The 14,685-nt window shown below is 48.8% G+C and overlaps 1 long non-coding RNA gene across 1 annotated transcript in view; it reads left to right on the plus strand.

Annotated features, from left to right (window-relative positions):
* LOC146201362 (uncharacterized) overlaps positions 1–14,685 on the plus strand; it is a 408,702-nt gene that overhangs the window by 245,407 nt on the left and 148,610 nt on the right. The window lies entirely within an intron of this gene.

Consider the following 14,685-nt stretch of genomic DNA (forward strand, 5'->3'; position numbering starts at 1 on the left):
TTACGTGGCGGCAAGCGCAGACAACAGAGGACAGAAAGAAGATGCTCGATGGTCGTGAGATGACGTTTAATGAACCTGTGAGCGGGCCTAGCGCGTGCGCTCCTGCCCACACCACTGCCCTCTTCGTCCGTAACATTACCCGGGGCCACCGAGCGATCGTCCCGATCGGTGATGATTCCATGGCATGATGATGGGCGTGTCTAGATGCTTGAAGAAGAGGAAGAAGTAAGAATAGAACGGCTTGCCAGTACGACCTCTGACGCGTGGGTGATCCGCCTCTCCTGAAGCTGTCAACCATCCGTCACCAGAGTCCATGGGACCGATGGCTCGAGGTCACGTCGGGCAGCTTGGGCGGGGTTGCGTGTTCGTGTCCATTGGTTCCTTCGGGTCCTTCGTCTCGGTTCTGATTGGTCTACGTGTTCTTGTCTTCAAGTCCGGGCTGGGCGGTAGTAGTTGGTCAGGTCTGGGCTTGGAAGGGCTGGGGCGAAGCTGCTCGGAGATGTCCCTGGGCCCTCGGTTGATGGTCCCGGCTTACAGATGGCGAAAAAAAAAGTATAAATGTGTTTTGCCCGGAATAAACTTCAGTTGTAAGTCTAGCGTTTGTCCTGTCCGCCTACCCGCCGTGTGTGTCCTCCTTGTGCGCTAGCACCATGCCTGAATTCGTTCACCTACTAGCCCAGTTAAAAGCATTGACAGATGGCGTCGATGCTCCAAGGCGAGGATGGGGATGATGTACGCCGCTCCTCCAACCAAATGCTACGTGGCGGCAAGTGACGAGAACAGAGGACAGAAAGAAGATGCTCAATGGTTGTGAGATGACGTTTAATGAATCTGTGAGTGGGCCTAGCGCGCACGCTCCTGCCCATACCACTGCCCTCTTCTTCCTCCTTTGTCCGTAACAGGACCCGGGGCCACCCGGGTGAGGATGGCTCTGGATACAGCAGATCGGGTAGTATCAGTCGCCACAGCAATCCATTTGTTTCCAGAAGTCGACGTCGAAAAAGGCCCAAGAAGGTCGACGCCCACACGAGAAAACGGCTCAGTCGGCACTGAGATTGGTTGCAGGGGCCCACTAGGTTGAAGCGAGAGTGTCTTACGGCGCTGACATAGCTCACAAGCGGCGACGGACAGAGCGGTAGAGACCAGGCCAGAAAAATCTGCGTCGCACACGGTCGTACGTGCGTGATACTCCCAAGTGTCCTGCTGTAGGGGCGTCGTGAATTTGGGCGAGGACAGTAGAGCGCAGATGAGCCGGAACAACCAGTAAAAGGTCCGCGCCATTTGGACGCATATTGCGTCTGTGTGATGTCTAGTTATGGAACACTAACATGCTGGCGGAAGAATCGGGGTTGTTGCGCAGCTGGTTTATAATAGGTCGCAGGGCAGGCTCACAACGCTATTCGGAGGCGATATTTATAAAGTCCGAGATGGACAAAATGTAGTCGTCAGCAGTATAGTCGGACAAATTGGGAGGATCTACGGGATGGCGGGACAAGCAGTCAGTCTTAGTGTAAGTGGCCGGACTTGTATACCACAGTAAATTCATACTCTTGTATTCGCAAGGCCCAGCGACCTAAACGGCCAGTGGGGTCCTTAAGGGAGGACAGCCAACACAAAGCATGATGGTCTGTCACTACACAGAAGGACCGCCCAAACAAATAAGGGCGGAATTTGGTCAGCGCCCAAACAAGTGCGAGGCATTCCCGCTCTGTAATTGAATAATTGCGCTCAGAGGATGAAAGCAGGCGGCTGGCATAAGCAATGACGCGGCAGGACCCATGCTGGGTCTGGGCAAGGATAGCACCAATACCATGGCCGCTAGCGTCGGTGCGCAGTTCGGTAGGTGCAGAAAAATCGAAGTGCGCCAGAACAGGTGGTGTAGTGAGGGCGGAAATAAGCATCGTGAAGGCATAGGCTTGGTCACCCCCCCACCCCCCCCCCCTTTTTTTTTTTCCAGAAGAGAGCGGACGAGCGATGTTTGCGAAGTTCCGAATGAAGCGGCGGAAGTAGGAGCAAAGGCCAAGGAAGCTTCGCACGTCACTTATTGAGCTACGCGGGGTAGGGAACTCGCGCACGGCTCGAACTTTGTCAGGGTCGGGCTGCGTACACCATTTGCATCCATCATTGCTGATGACAAGGGGGAACATATGAAGTGTAGCTTCTTGTTTTCCTTTTTCTAACTCGGTTAAGCTACAGACAAGCGCAGCTGTTCGATCAGGCCGTTCACTCGAGTATCGGATGTCAATTGGTTCTCGCTGGGCCTCCGATCCGACCAAAACAGATCGGACGACCGTCCGCAGATCAGTTCCGTCGACGTCGCGGGGCCGCAAACCTCACAATACGGTGACGGGCGACCGTTGGCCGTGCTGGCGTCGTCGCCGGTGTAATGCGACAGACCAGTGCATCGATAAGGAACCTAACCGTGGAGCCCACGGACTGTGAGCGTGCCTTATGCTGAAGAAAACATGCCTCACTCTATATCGTTTTCGTGCGGTAACAACTTCATAAAGCACTTCTGCATGAAGGACGACCACTGTGTCAATCGTCACAAGAAAAAAAAAAAAGACTTATTCGAGCATTCCAAAATGGCGGTCGCTCTCGGTGAGAGGAGCTTCCGATTTCTATCGCGTTTTTTGTTTTGTTTTTTTGTAATATTCGCCGCGCGCTAGGCACTGAAACTTTGCGAGTAGAATCTATTCACAAAACTATAAAACGGCAATACATCGAACGACCCTGTCATCGCCCCTTTAAGGCGGACTTGCAAAAGAGATCTATTTCTCTCATTATTATACCGCCTATATTTCTTCGCGCGCGCAGCTGTTTGTTATGGCTGTCGTTCAGCTTTAGTTTATTCTGATTCATCACCACGTGCACATGGTTAATTGAAAAACAACAACAAATGATATATGATTATAAGCATATGGCTTCCTGGCCATACCGCATTGACATAACAATATGAAATGCGCACATTTTTCTGATGTATTTTTTTGTTTTTTACGGAGTATGGACTTGATTTTTTTGGCCAGCTGGTATAAAGGTCTGCATTTATGCCCCAAAACTTGCAATTAGCTAAACAGGAGTGTCTGCCAATAGCGTGCAGTCTAGTTGGGCTCATTTTTTGAAGCTGGCATGGCCGCGCCGTCATCGGACGCTGCAATGCTGCAATGTCTCTCCTCCTCCTTTACTCTCCGCATTTTCTTTCTCCACGACGCTCACGTAGCAACGCCGTTGCTAGTGGCCCGAGTTTTCATAGCAACGGCGATGCCGTTGCTAATGGACCGACTTGGTTAACCCTAAAATTTGGCGTCACTTCCGCCACACTTCGTTTGTCCCTGTTTCGCTAGGCGATCATGTTAAGCTTGGAACCTTGGAAATAGTCACTATGATCGTGAAATTAGTGAAGCCATTGCGCACATTATTTTCTGCCGGCACAGTTCGCGCTGTGTAGGTAAAGTCTCCGCAACTCATCCACGTGTGGGGTGGAGATACGACCTAGGACTGATTTGGCGCCGACCGAAGCTGCATTTGGCGTTCAGTTGAAGACCGGCGCGGCGAAAAACGGCCAGGACTGTGGAAAGTCGATCAAGGTGGGTTGCGAACGTGGAAGAGAAAATGACGACGTCATCTAAGTAGCATAAACATGTCCACTTGAAGCCACGGAGGAGCGAGTCCCTCATGCTTTCGAGTGTCGCAGGAGCGTTACAGAGTCCAAATGGCATCCGTCGGGGGTGACAAATGCGGTTTTCTCGCGATCCCGTTCGTCGACAGCAATTTGCCAGTAGCCTAAATTAAAGAAAAATAGCTGGCGCCATGCAAGCAGTCAAGCGCGTCGTCAATTCGCGGAAGAGGGTAAACATCTTTCTTTGTTATTTAATTAAGGTGGCGATAGTCGACACAAAATCTCCAACGTTGGTCTTTCTTTTTCACCAATACGACAGGGGACGCCCAGGGACTGTAGGAAGGCGCAGTAATGTTTTGCGCCAGCATTAGTCAACTTTTTTTCTGTATAGCATGCCGCTTAGTAAGGGAAACACGATAAGGCCGTCTGTGGATGGGGCTGGCATCACCCGTATTGATTCGATGGGTCACAACGGATGTTTGGCGCAATGGTCGGTCCCCGAAATCAAATATATCAGTGTACAACAGCGAAAGGTCGGAGAGAGCTCTGGCTTGGTCATCTGGCAGATCCGCAGATATCATGCTTGAAAAGAGGTTCGAATGGGAAGTAGCTGATATATGCTGCGCCGACAGATGCAGAGGCGTTAGAGCAGCAACTTCGCAGTCCGCCAAAGGAAACAGATCAAGTGCGATGCCATGGGGTAAAACTTGGGTCGAGCGGCTGAAGTTAAGGACGGGAAGATAGGTGCGGCTAGCAGTGACAGTCACAACGGTATGAGGGAGTATGATTTTGCGACGGAGAACAACATCGGTAATTGGGCAAGTGACGTACGTGCCGTCAGGAACTGCGGGGAATGGGGCCAGTGGAACATAAATAGCAGCTTCGAGCGGTAGACTGAACAAATTCGGCGGAACAGAGGCGGGGCTTGACATCGGTGTTTTCGGAGCAGTAGGGCAGGTCTAAGCGAAGAAGGCCAGTTGAACGATCAACCAGGGCAGAATGGGCCGTTAAAAAGTCGATGCTAAGGATCACGTCGTGAGGGCAGTGGTCGATTACAGTGAAGAGGACAGGTAGTGCGACCGGAAATACTCACGCGCGCAGTGCACAGTCTCACGACGGCAGCGCCGCTTCCATCTGCGACACGAACGGCGGGTAGGACAACCTTTTTGAGACAGCGGCGAAAGGATGAGCTGAGGACTGAAATTTGGGCACCAGTGTCAATGAAGGCAGTAACAGGGGCACCATCCACACAGATGTCTAGAAGGTTGCTGCGATGAGCGAGGGTCAGCAGAGGATTTTCGGGCCGGGTCGTCAATGCAGCATCATCTCCGGGAGCTGCATTGGTTAGTTTTCCGGAAGAGGGCCAGAGAAGTGGGGAGATGATGCACGGCGAGGTAGGGGCGAGCGGGACCTCCGGGTCTGAGGCGACGGTGAGCGGCTGGACATGCGCGGGGGCTGTCGAGTTACTGAACTGAAAGACGATGTCACACTTGACCCTTGGTACTACCATGTGCTAGCTACCTTGAAGAAAACATCTCGAGCTAGTTGGTTCATCACAGAGCAAAACAGCGCAAACTTCACAATGGACAGCGCTTGTGTCTCGTCTGCCCTTCTCTGTCCATTGTGAAGTTTGCGCTGTTTTGCTCTGCTAGCTACCAACAAGTGCAAATTTTCCTAGCAGTCCTGCTCTATCAGGTTCACGATAAAAACTTGCTGGAACAACAACTATGCTCGCTAAAAGCGTGGTAAAAAAGTTGTCAAAAAAGTGAAAGTCGCGAGAGCGCATATCACGGAAATAGTTTGGGTGTGGACCATATTCGGCGCTACGATCAGGAAAGTAGCGGGGTCAAGGTGGCGGAATCCAACGGCTGCGGCAATGACGAGAAATGTGGCCGACACGTGAACAGTTTAAGCAGATGGGTCGGTCATCCGAGGTTCGCCATTCGTCCGGGTTGCTGTAGCGCTATAGCGTCGGCAAGGGCGCAGTCGTAGCCGCAGAGTCTACCACCGGAACTGTTGGCTGGACAGATGGCTGTGCGCTAGGTTGGAACGAGGACTGTGGGGACAACTGGCCAGAGTTGAAGCCCACATTTGCGAACTCTTGACGAACGACAGATTGTATTAAGGTTATAGTAGCATCTGCCGGCTGAGGAGCGAGCGCAACGGGCGCCATAGCTTCTATCGCTCGGCGAACAGTCCTGGTCAAGTTGGGGGATGAGATAGCTGCTGCAGTGTTGAACTATCTTCGCACGAAGACGTAGCAGCTGTGTTTGCAAGCGGGGAGTAATGCGACGGTGTTTTGCTTGCTCAAACTGCCGGCGAACTTGGATAACTGAGTCGACCCTCGGACAGTCATCGTCGTAATAGTGGTAGTAGTCGACAACGCGTGTCGAAAATATTCGGGGGCTGCGGAAAAAAATTTTATGCTGATTTTTGGCTGTAGTGATTGATCACATATTGGTGTGTGATTGGCGATGACGGGTTAATAAAATACATATAATTGAATATTTGGTGAATCGGGGAGAGAAAAAATTTGAAGAGGGGGTTCAAAGGTGTCAAAATACTCAGAATGAAAAGTGATGCTATTAAATTTTTAGAAAATGCAATTGATCAATAGTCAATTGAAATAAATGAAAAATGCTAAATACGGAAAAGGGCGTGGTAGGTGTAAAAGTGCTCGGAATAGAAATACAATGCATGACGCTAATTACGAAAATTATGAAAGGGTGCAGTTGATCAATAAATTAACGTGCTACACAGGACACTTGCAACAGCTTACCCAGGTCACTCTGGCCAAAACTAAGGTAAACTTTCACAATTCCACTGTCAGCGGTATCTGAAATCTCACCGTTTTCGCGCGGACAATAAGACACGTCACCTAGTCTACTAGAAGTCACTAGATATCACTGTTGCAAAGGTCTGTTAGCAAATATCGGCTTTGTGCAAAATCCAGATGACAATTAAGGCACGAAGGACTGGCGCCAACCTCCATTGCATCCCTATGGCGTTCGTGACTAAGCTAAAATAATATAACGCGCATCGCAAAGCATGCGCGTGCTAAAACAAAACCTCCAAACAATCGTTTTCCATCAAACTATTCATACATGGCTCAAAGATAGGATAGCACTTCATAATCACTCGGTAACAACAAAATTAAGCTATCACTTCAGCTCCGCCCCTACGGCTGTGACTCGACAGCGTTTCACACAGATGTTTTTCCTTTCATTTTTTTATGTTGTGTTATATTTATTTTCCAGCTTTTTATTTCTAATTTATTTTCATTTCTCTTTATACATTAATACTTAGCATCAGCAAAAATTGATTTTCCATTCTAAGCAGCTTTATATGTTTAAAGCATTTTTCATTTTGTTCAATTATTTAAAATAATAAATTCATAACACACTCTGAAATTTCTTTATTAGCATCTTGACGCATTGACTTGATTCTCAGTATTTTGAAACCTTTGAACCCTCTTTTACCTTTTAATTTTTTCAATTCATTATTTAATCAATTACACGCACTAACTTCCCTTAATTAGCATAATCAAGCATTGGATTCTGATTCCTATCATACAGGCGCCTTTAGGCCCCCTTTTCATATTTTAATTTTTCGATTTGAATTAATTGGTTCATCAATTACACAGTCTAAATTTTCTTAATTAGCATCATCAAGCATTGACTTTTCTTTCCGAGCAGTTTGACATCTTTGAAGCCCCGTTTTTTCAATTTTTCATTTTTGCGACTGTTTTAATTATTTGATCAATTATGCACTCCAAATTTCCTTTATTAACATCATAAACACTTGGCTTTTCATTCTCAAAATTTCAACACCTTCGATCCCGTTTTTCCAATTTCTCTTTTTCCAGTTCTTTCAAGTAAATAATTAATCAATTGCACGCTCTATATTTTCTTAATTACAATAATCAAGAACCGCCTTTTATAGAGAACCCAACCTCAAGTTTGGCTGCGCGACTGCAGCGCGCGCTCCTCCGCAAGCGGCAAAATTTTGAAGCATTGGTTGGGTGCGGCGCTTGACTATGGTGTCTAGATAGCTTGACCGAACGTGTTCGGGTGGCTGTGTGTGCTGCTCGCGTTACCTCTGTTTGTGAGTGCTCGCGCCGGCCCGCCGCCGTGGTTTCGCAGGCATGCAAACAGGTGTCACAGCTGAGTTTAAAACATGGCTGGAGTGGTTCCGCGACGCTCGAAATGTGGGGAAGTGTATTGTTGTGTTGCTGGCTGTCGCAACAGCTCGCCTGTAGACTTTCGTGTCTTTGCGGCTTCTGCACGCGGAAGCAGCTCGCGTTCTTTGCCGCTTGCGTTGTTGAAAGCTGCTTGCTCGCGCGCGCGCGCCCTGACTGCAGTCTACTCGCTTTGGGCGCGCTCCTTCGATAGGGTTTTCAGAAAATAGCCGACAGGGGTGGCCATTTTCGCAGCGCAAACGTCAAAAAGGGGGAGCTGTTAGCCATGTGCATTCTGTTGAGCAGATTGTAGGAGACAACGCTGTTACCGTGAAATGCTAAGTGTGTGTCGCAGGTCAGCGACCACATCGTGTACGACGTGGGATTTGAGGAAGTATTTCATTTTTATTATACCCATTTCATTAAGGCCCAGATGCTCTTAAAGAGGGCTTCGGATTTTTGCCGCTGGGTTTGCCCCACTGTTGTGCCTGGCATGTGCAGGACTAATCTTCGTGGGAGTTTATGAAACAGCACGCAGCAGCAACATGCTTGCAGCGCCCCTGAATTCCTGCCTTGCAGGTACACTTAGCACGGGAAATCGCAAGCTGGCGCCTTTCAGGGCATGTCCATGCTAGCTCCACATAACAGAGACGGGCCGTTTGGTTCATTTCGAACCCACGACAAAAGAGAACAAGGATATGCTGCCTCGCAACTCATGCTCAGACGCAGATTGTTTCTTCTTTAGAAAGCAGACACTGAAGCTCCAAGGCAGGATATATAAAATGACCTGTAAGCAAGGATACAATTGAGTGAACATGTTCGTTTAGTTTTGTAGTGTTTAACGTACATTTCAGCGCGACAAGGCTACGAGGGGCGCTGTATTGGAGACCTGTAAAAATTTCACCCCCCCCCCCCCCTCCCTTCCGTGGTTAGTTAACGGGAACGTATATTTCTAAAGACCTCCTTGCAGTTAGCCTCCAGCGAGCGGCGGCAGAGATCAAACCCGCGTCGCCATGACCAGCAATCCCTAATGCGGGAGCCACCGCGGCGGGGCGAGTGACTGAATAAAACAGTTATATGCCATTATAAAAGCTATAGGAACAATGAAGTAATAACCACGCAGCGAAAAGTTGTTTTTCTAGATATTGTCCAGAACTGTCTCATTTACTCTATGGAATTTAAATTACTCTATCAATTTCGGGACCAGTTATTAGGAGCTGAATGCAATTCACGAATATGAAAGCGCGAAAATATTTAGTTTGCAGCAGAAGGGTTGATGTTTCTTTGTATACATGTGAATGCACATTCTATTCAGGTGGAAGCTATGTATAAAATGTTCTGAGTATGCAATTGCACGACAATCGGCATCAAAATTAACATATCGGCATATACCGAAAAGCACGCCTAAGATTCGAACGAACCCACGTATCTTTTATTAAGTTCATAGGCACCAACTAGATTACATCTGCAAGCTCTTCAGAAATTAAAGCAAACAGCGCATCGAATGGTTGCATGCGCCTTACAATCTGGGCCTTAATGAAATGAGTATAATAAAAATTAAATATTTGCCTCAAATCCCACGTTGTACGCGATGTGGCCGCTGACCTACGACACACACTTAGCCTTCACGATAACAGCTTATCTTCTATAATCTGCTCAACAGAATGCACATGGCTGACTAACAGCTCTCCTTTTTTGACATTTGTGCTGTGAAAATAGCCACCGCTGTCGGCTATTTTCTTAAACCACGTCGAAGCGTGTACATTGCTGCACACTCGCTTTAAACGCCACTTCGTCCAAGCGCGAGTTTGAAAAGCAGAATCGCGCGCGCACAAGACAGCTTTCTTTCAGCACGGATATGCAAGCGCGCGCAAAGCGAGTAGACTGCGGTCAGGGCTCGCGCGCGCGCGCGCAAGCAGCTTTCAACAACGCGAGCGACAAAGAACGCGAGCGCGCGCAAAGCGAGTTGCTCCCGCGTGCAGAGGCTGCAAAGACACGATAGTCTACAGGCTTCCAAAGCACCGTCGAGCGGCGCTGCTGCTCCTGACAGGGAGCGCCACCTGTGACAGAAAAATAGAAACTGGGGATACACGCGGCGGCACCACCCAGGTATTCTAGGCACTGTAACCCAGGCCACGGCCGGTCTCGAGGGAGAGAGCGCGCGCTCTTTCTTACGGCCTTCTCAATCGCCGCGTGAACAATGGGAACTTTTCTCCTTGAGTCACGCTCTCCGCCGCCGCAAGGGGCGCGACCTGCTCACTGTTCGCTCCGCATCTGCTTCAGTGGCGGCGGGTGGCTTTTGCCTGGTTTCGCGCTGTCGCCCGCGGGTTTCATGGTGAGTACAGCCCCTAAATGAACGATTACAGAAGGTAGATGCTGCAGCGGCATCCTGTCAGCGTGCTACACACGTGAATGGAGTCTTTATATTAAAAAACACTGTCGCTCAGCAAACGCTCGACAAGCATATGACATGTATTGCGGCATGGTATCTACTTTTGTTCATTTTAATCTGAATTTTTGCCCAAGCCTGTACAAGAAGATGAATAAAAAAAGTGAATGAGCAGTGATCACATCGAAGCTTCTTCAAGGCAAACATAACAGCAACAATGGCAAAACCGTCTTTCAGCGCTAGATGAGAAACCACCGAGGTAACACCGAAGATGAAAATAATTTTATAAAAATGTAAGTTGCACAATGCTTACATGACATAAAGTATTAGTCGTATAACGTCAGAGTTAACGCTTTTAAGTTTTGTTTTCAATTTTGCTATAATTTATAGACCAGCAAATGTTTTATGTTGTATTATAAACATTATTTTAATTTTGCAAATAAATGTTGGTTTAATGAAATGTTTACATGATATAATGATTATTTCATCAAAAAACAGGAAATCTATTTCAAGCACTAATTCCTAGCAATATTTTCTTTCTTTTTCTAGTATGTTTTTGAACTAATAGTTCCTTAACTACTTGTGCAGTAATGCCTGGCTTAGAGAGCAATCACTGCCCCATTATTTTGGTAGAATGCTTTGCTTATACACATTCGCCACTGTTACTCAAGGGACACTCTTCAATAATGGATATAAAAGCTTTTCTCTGTGCTATTTATTCAGAGGTGACTATAGGAGTTGTATGTCGCGCTGTATTGCGCGCCAAGGCACCTAGTGTCGACACCGACGAAATCATTTCAGCTCTGCCGCAATCAGTAACCGAGGAACTGAAAGAAGTGATGGTATCTCCTGTCATCCCATTACCCATTGTCACGTATTCTGGTTTAGCTTACGTCGCTGGATACATTAATTGTGAAGTTAATCAGTGACTTCGGGTGTGACGCTTGTGCTATCCTTCTTGAAACCAGCGAAAGAAGCAGCTCCATGTACACTATTCTGCGAGGACAAGATTCTAGCGGACTGCATTATCCAAAACCAGAGTTTGTAGCTCTCTTGGACAAGGTTGTGTCTTTTTTTGAAAAAGCTGTCGTGCACCTTCCATACACAAATGTCCTTGAAGTCCTTCAAATCTTAATACAGCCAGCACTTGAGAACTCACCTTTGCTGAGTTGCCTAGAAGGCATTGACAATAGCCATGCTATAAGGTCCGCTTCTTTAATATGTGAGAAATTTCTCAGAATCCTTCTTGTCAATTATGCTAAGAAGGTGACAGACAGGAACGAAGGCCAGTTCCTTATGAGCACAAACCGTCCAGAAAGATTTTGAGACGAATTTTCTAGCCGCATGTACCGTTTTGATGAATGAGTGCAATGTGCTAACTTTGAAGGACATTTTTTTTTTTATTGCTTGCTGCTCTTTTCAATTATGCATATCTGTTTTTATGCCCATTTCCTTGAATAAATGTTTTTATTTTTTTATCACTGTATTAATCTGACTACGACTGTCTACGTGTGCGTCAGTCGCGAGACTACGTATACATCTGCTGTCTTTCAACCTACTGATTTGTTTTAAACGAAGCTAGAACAGCCCACTTCACTAGACAACTGAAATTTTAACTGTATGCGTAAATTTTTCTTCCTTACTCTGAGTCTGAGACGTGCTATGAATTTTCGTCGTGCCTCTTTCGTTCTAAACGAAAACAGCAGCGGTTGACAGAATATCCACTGAACAGTTTGCCATGCACTAGCGTCAGGTCGCGCTATACCTGCTTATAGCTTTCAAAGGCACACTGCATAAAATGGTACATATAGTTTTGTGAAACATTTAGGGGCAAAAAGTGTTGATGTAAGTGCACCCGAAACTTCATTCGACCGTGCGCGACAGCACTGACGAAGGCGCGCGCGCTCTCGCGCGCACGCGCATTATTGACTATTTTATTGCTCATACACGATAAATCAGACGCTGATTACGGCTTCTTCCTATGAGCCATAAGGGGTGAAATATCAGGACCTGCCGGTTGCAACCGATGCGGGCGGAGCGAAGAGCGAGAGCGCGTTTCCCTTGCGCGTTAACAGCTGTAGCGGAGGAGCAGCAGTGGGGCGGTGGCGACCCCACCGAGGCGCGGCGGGCGGTGGAAACAGACCCCATTGGAGAGGCCGTAAGAGAAGAGAGAAACGCGCTCTCCCTCGAGACCGGCCGTGCCCAGGCATAGGGAACCAAAGCTGGAGTTTGCTCCGCGACGCCAGCACTCGGTTTCCAGCGGAGCGGAGAGGAACTACAAAACCTACGCGCATCCGCGCCCGCGCTGCGCGCGGCTGTCTGCGGAGTTTGCGCAGCCTGCTCGCTCGGGAGCGCGTGCTACAGGCAGCCGCACGTGCAAGCGGAGCGGGAGAAGGAGAGTGAGGACGAGGGGGGATGGTCGTGCGTCTGTGCGCGCAAAGCCGGCGCTTTTTGCCAATGGTGTTTCTTATTTTTGCTTTTTTCTGTACCCCGGCTGACATAGAGGCTGGCTGGAGGCACGCTTTTTATCGGTGCTTTCGAAAGTGAGAAATTATGATTAATTGATCGCCGCGGACATTGTTTTCAAAGAGCGCTTGTTGGCAGGCTCAGACAAAAAAAAAAAAACATGAACGCGAATTCGGTACTCGAAGGCAGAGGCAAGCGACAGGTATTTTGAAGGACTTGAGGCGGCACCTCTTGATGTCTCTTCCATGTTGTTCAGAGAATGAAGGGTCCAGCCTTCTCGTTGAGAATTGATACGCGTGTACACAGCGACGAGTGCTCCTGGCGCTGGTTGGGGAGCTTCCTTTCCATTTGTGACTGCTCACTTGAAAGGGGGCCTATTCAACTCTTTGGGGACAGACGTTTTAGGCGATGCTGCCGGCGCCTTGGTGCCTGCTTTCGGCGCGTTTAGTACGCGTTCCCTACAAAGGCACAAAGCATGCCGCCTTACCCTTTGGTTCCTGCTGACAGCGGTCAGGGGGAGTTCGCTGCTGTGACGCTGCCATCCGAAATCAAAGACTTATCTGCCTTTAACGATGAGAGGTTTCTTAACGACGTGGATCACTGACGAGAAGCCGAGGCATGCCATTCTTTCGGCAGTTTCCTCTCTCCGTGAGACGAAGAGCGAGGAAATGCCTGACGACTTTTCATGTAGGCGGGGACATCTCTCCAAGTAAACCTTTGTCTTCTTAATTCCACAGCTACGCTGTGCAATCATTAGTTCAGTTATCTCCTCTAGCGAATGCGCAGTTTTGAGCTCTCGAAGCAGGATCGCGTATGAGGATAGAACGATTAACGTATGTGTTTTCCCTTTATAAGCGCCGAGTGATGGCATTAATGACATATATCTGTTTCTTGAGGCCGACTTGGTTCTGCGATGGCTGCTGCGGCACCGCCAGTTACAAACAGAGGTGCGAGATACGAGCGGTACGAGATACCTAAAAAAAAACCGACAACCATAGTTTCAACACGAAAGAGAGAAGAGAGAAAACACTTTCACGAGTTTTGCGAAAAAGCGCGCCGTCACTTTTTCATTCCAGTTTTTTTTTCTTGCCCCCTTTGTTGGAGCGCGACGGCGGCCAGAATGCGGCCGGAGGAGGAGAGAAACAACCGAGCGCGCGCGCACAAACACGTGCTGGAGAGCAGCGCGGAGCAGACGACGGCCGGTCTCGAGGGAGAGCGCGTTTCTCGCTTCTAAAGAGCGCGCGCTCTCTCCCTCGAGACCGGCCGTGGCGGCGGGGAGCAGACGACGCGGATCTCCATGGAGGGCGCTGGGTACGATACACCGGCGCATGCGGACCAGAATGTAATAACTGGTGAACAGCGGTGGGACGACCAAGCCGTAACCGTGGTCGAAGGGACGAGCCAGGCGGTACCGTCGTCCAACAACTGGTAGGCAACGGTGGGACATCCAAGCCGTAACCGTGATCGGTGGGACGACCAAGCCGTAACGGTGGTCGGAGGGACGAGCCAGGCGATACCGTCGTCCAACAACTAGTGAACAGCGGAGAGACGAGGACGACCAAGCCGTGACCGTGGTCGGTGAAACGAGCCAAGCCTGACCGAGGTGCAACATCTGGTGGGAAGAGAGGAGATGTCCCAGGCTTGACCCGTGCAACAAGCAGCTTAGCGGAAAGCCGGGAGCAGTGCAACGAGCCCTGTGTGATGACTGGTTGCCTGCAGCGGAACGACTGCGTTGGATTCTTGGCTGCGAGGTTTGGTGAGTGCGGGACTTTCTTCTACTCAGTTTTGCCAGGCTTTTGTTAAGTAGAGAACAGGGCTGGTAATTGTGTTGTCGTTGTTGCTGGGTTAATTGCAGCAAGGCAATAGTGGACAGTATACAGAAGGCAGCACTCGGAACAGCCATGGATTTGAAGTCGTTGCGTAAACCGAAATTGCTGGAGCTTGCAGAGGAGTTGGGTCTGAATTTGTCAGACAAACTCAGAAAACAAGAAGTGTTAAAGGCTATTCTTGCGTTGGAAGCTGAAGATGACGAGC

The sequence above is a fragment of the Amblyomma maculatum genome, chromosome 2 (genome assembly GCF_055883805.1).
Source record: "Amblyomma maculatum isolate TAMU_Amacu chromosome 2, ASM5588380v1, whole genome shotgun sequence".
Taxonomy (NCBI): domain Eukaryota; kingdom Metazoa; phylum Arthropoda; class Arachnida; order Ixodida; family Ixodidae; genus Amblyomma; species Amblyomma maculatum.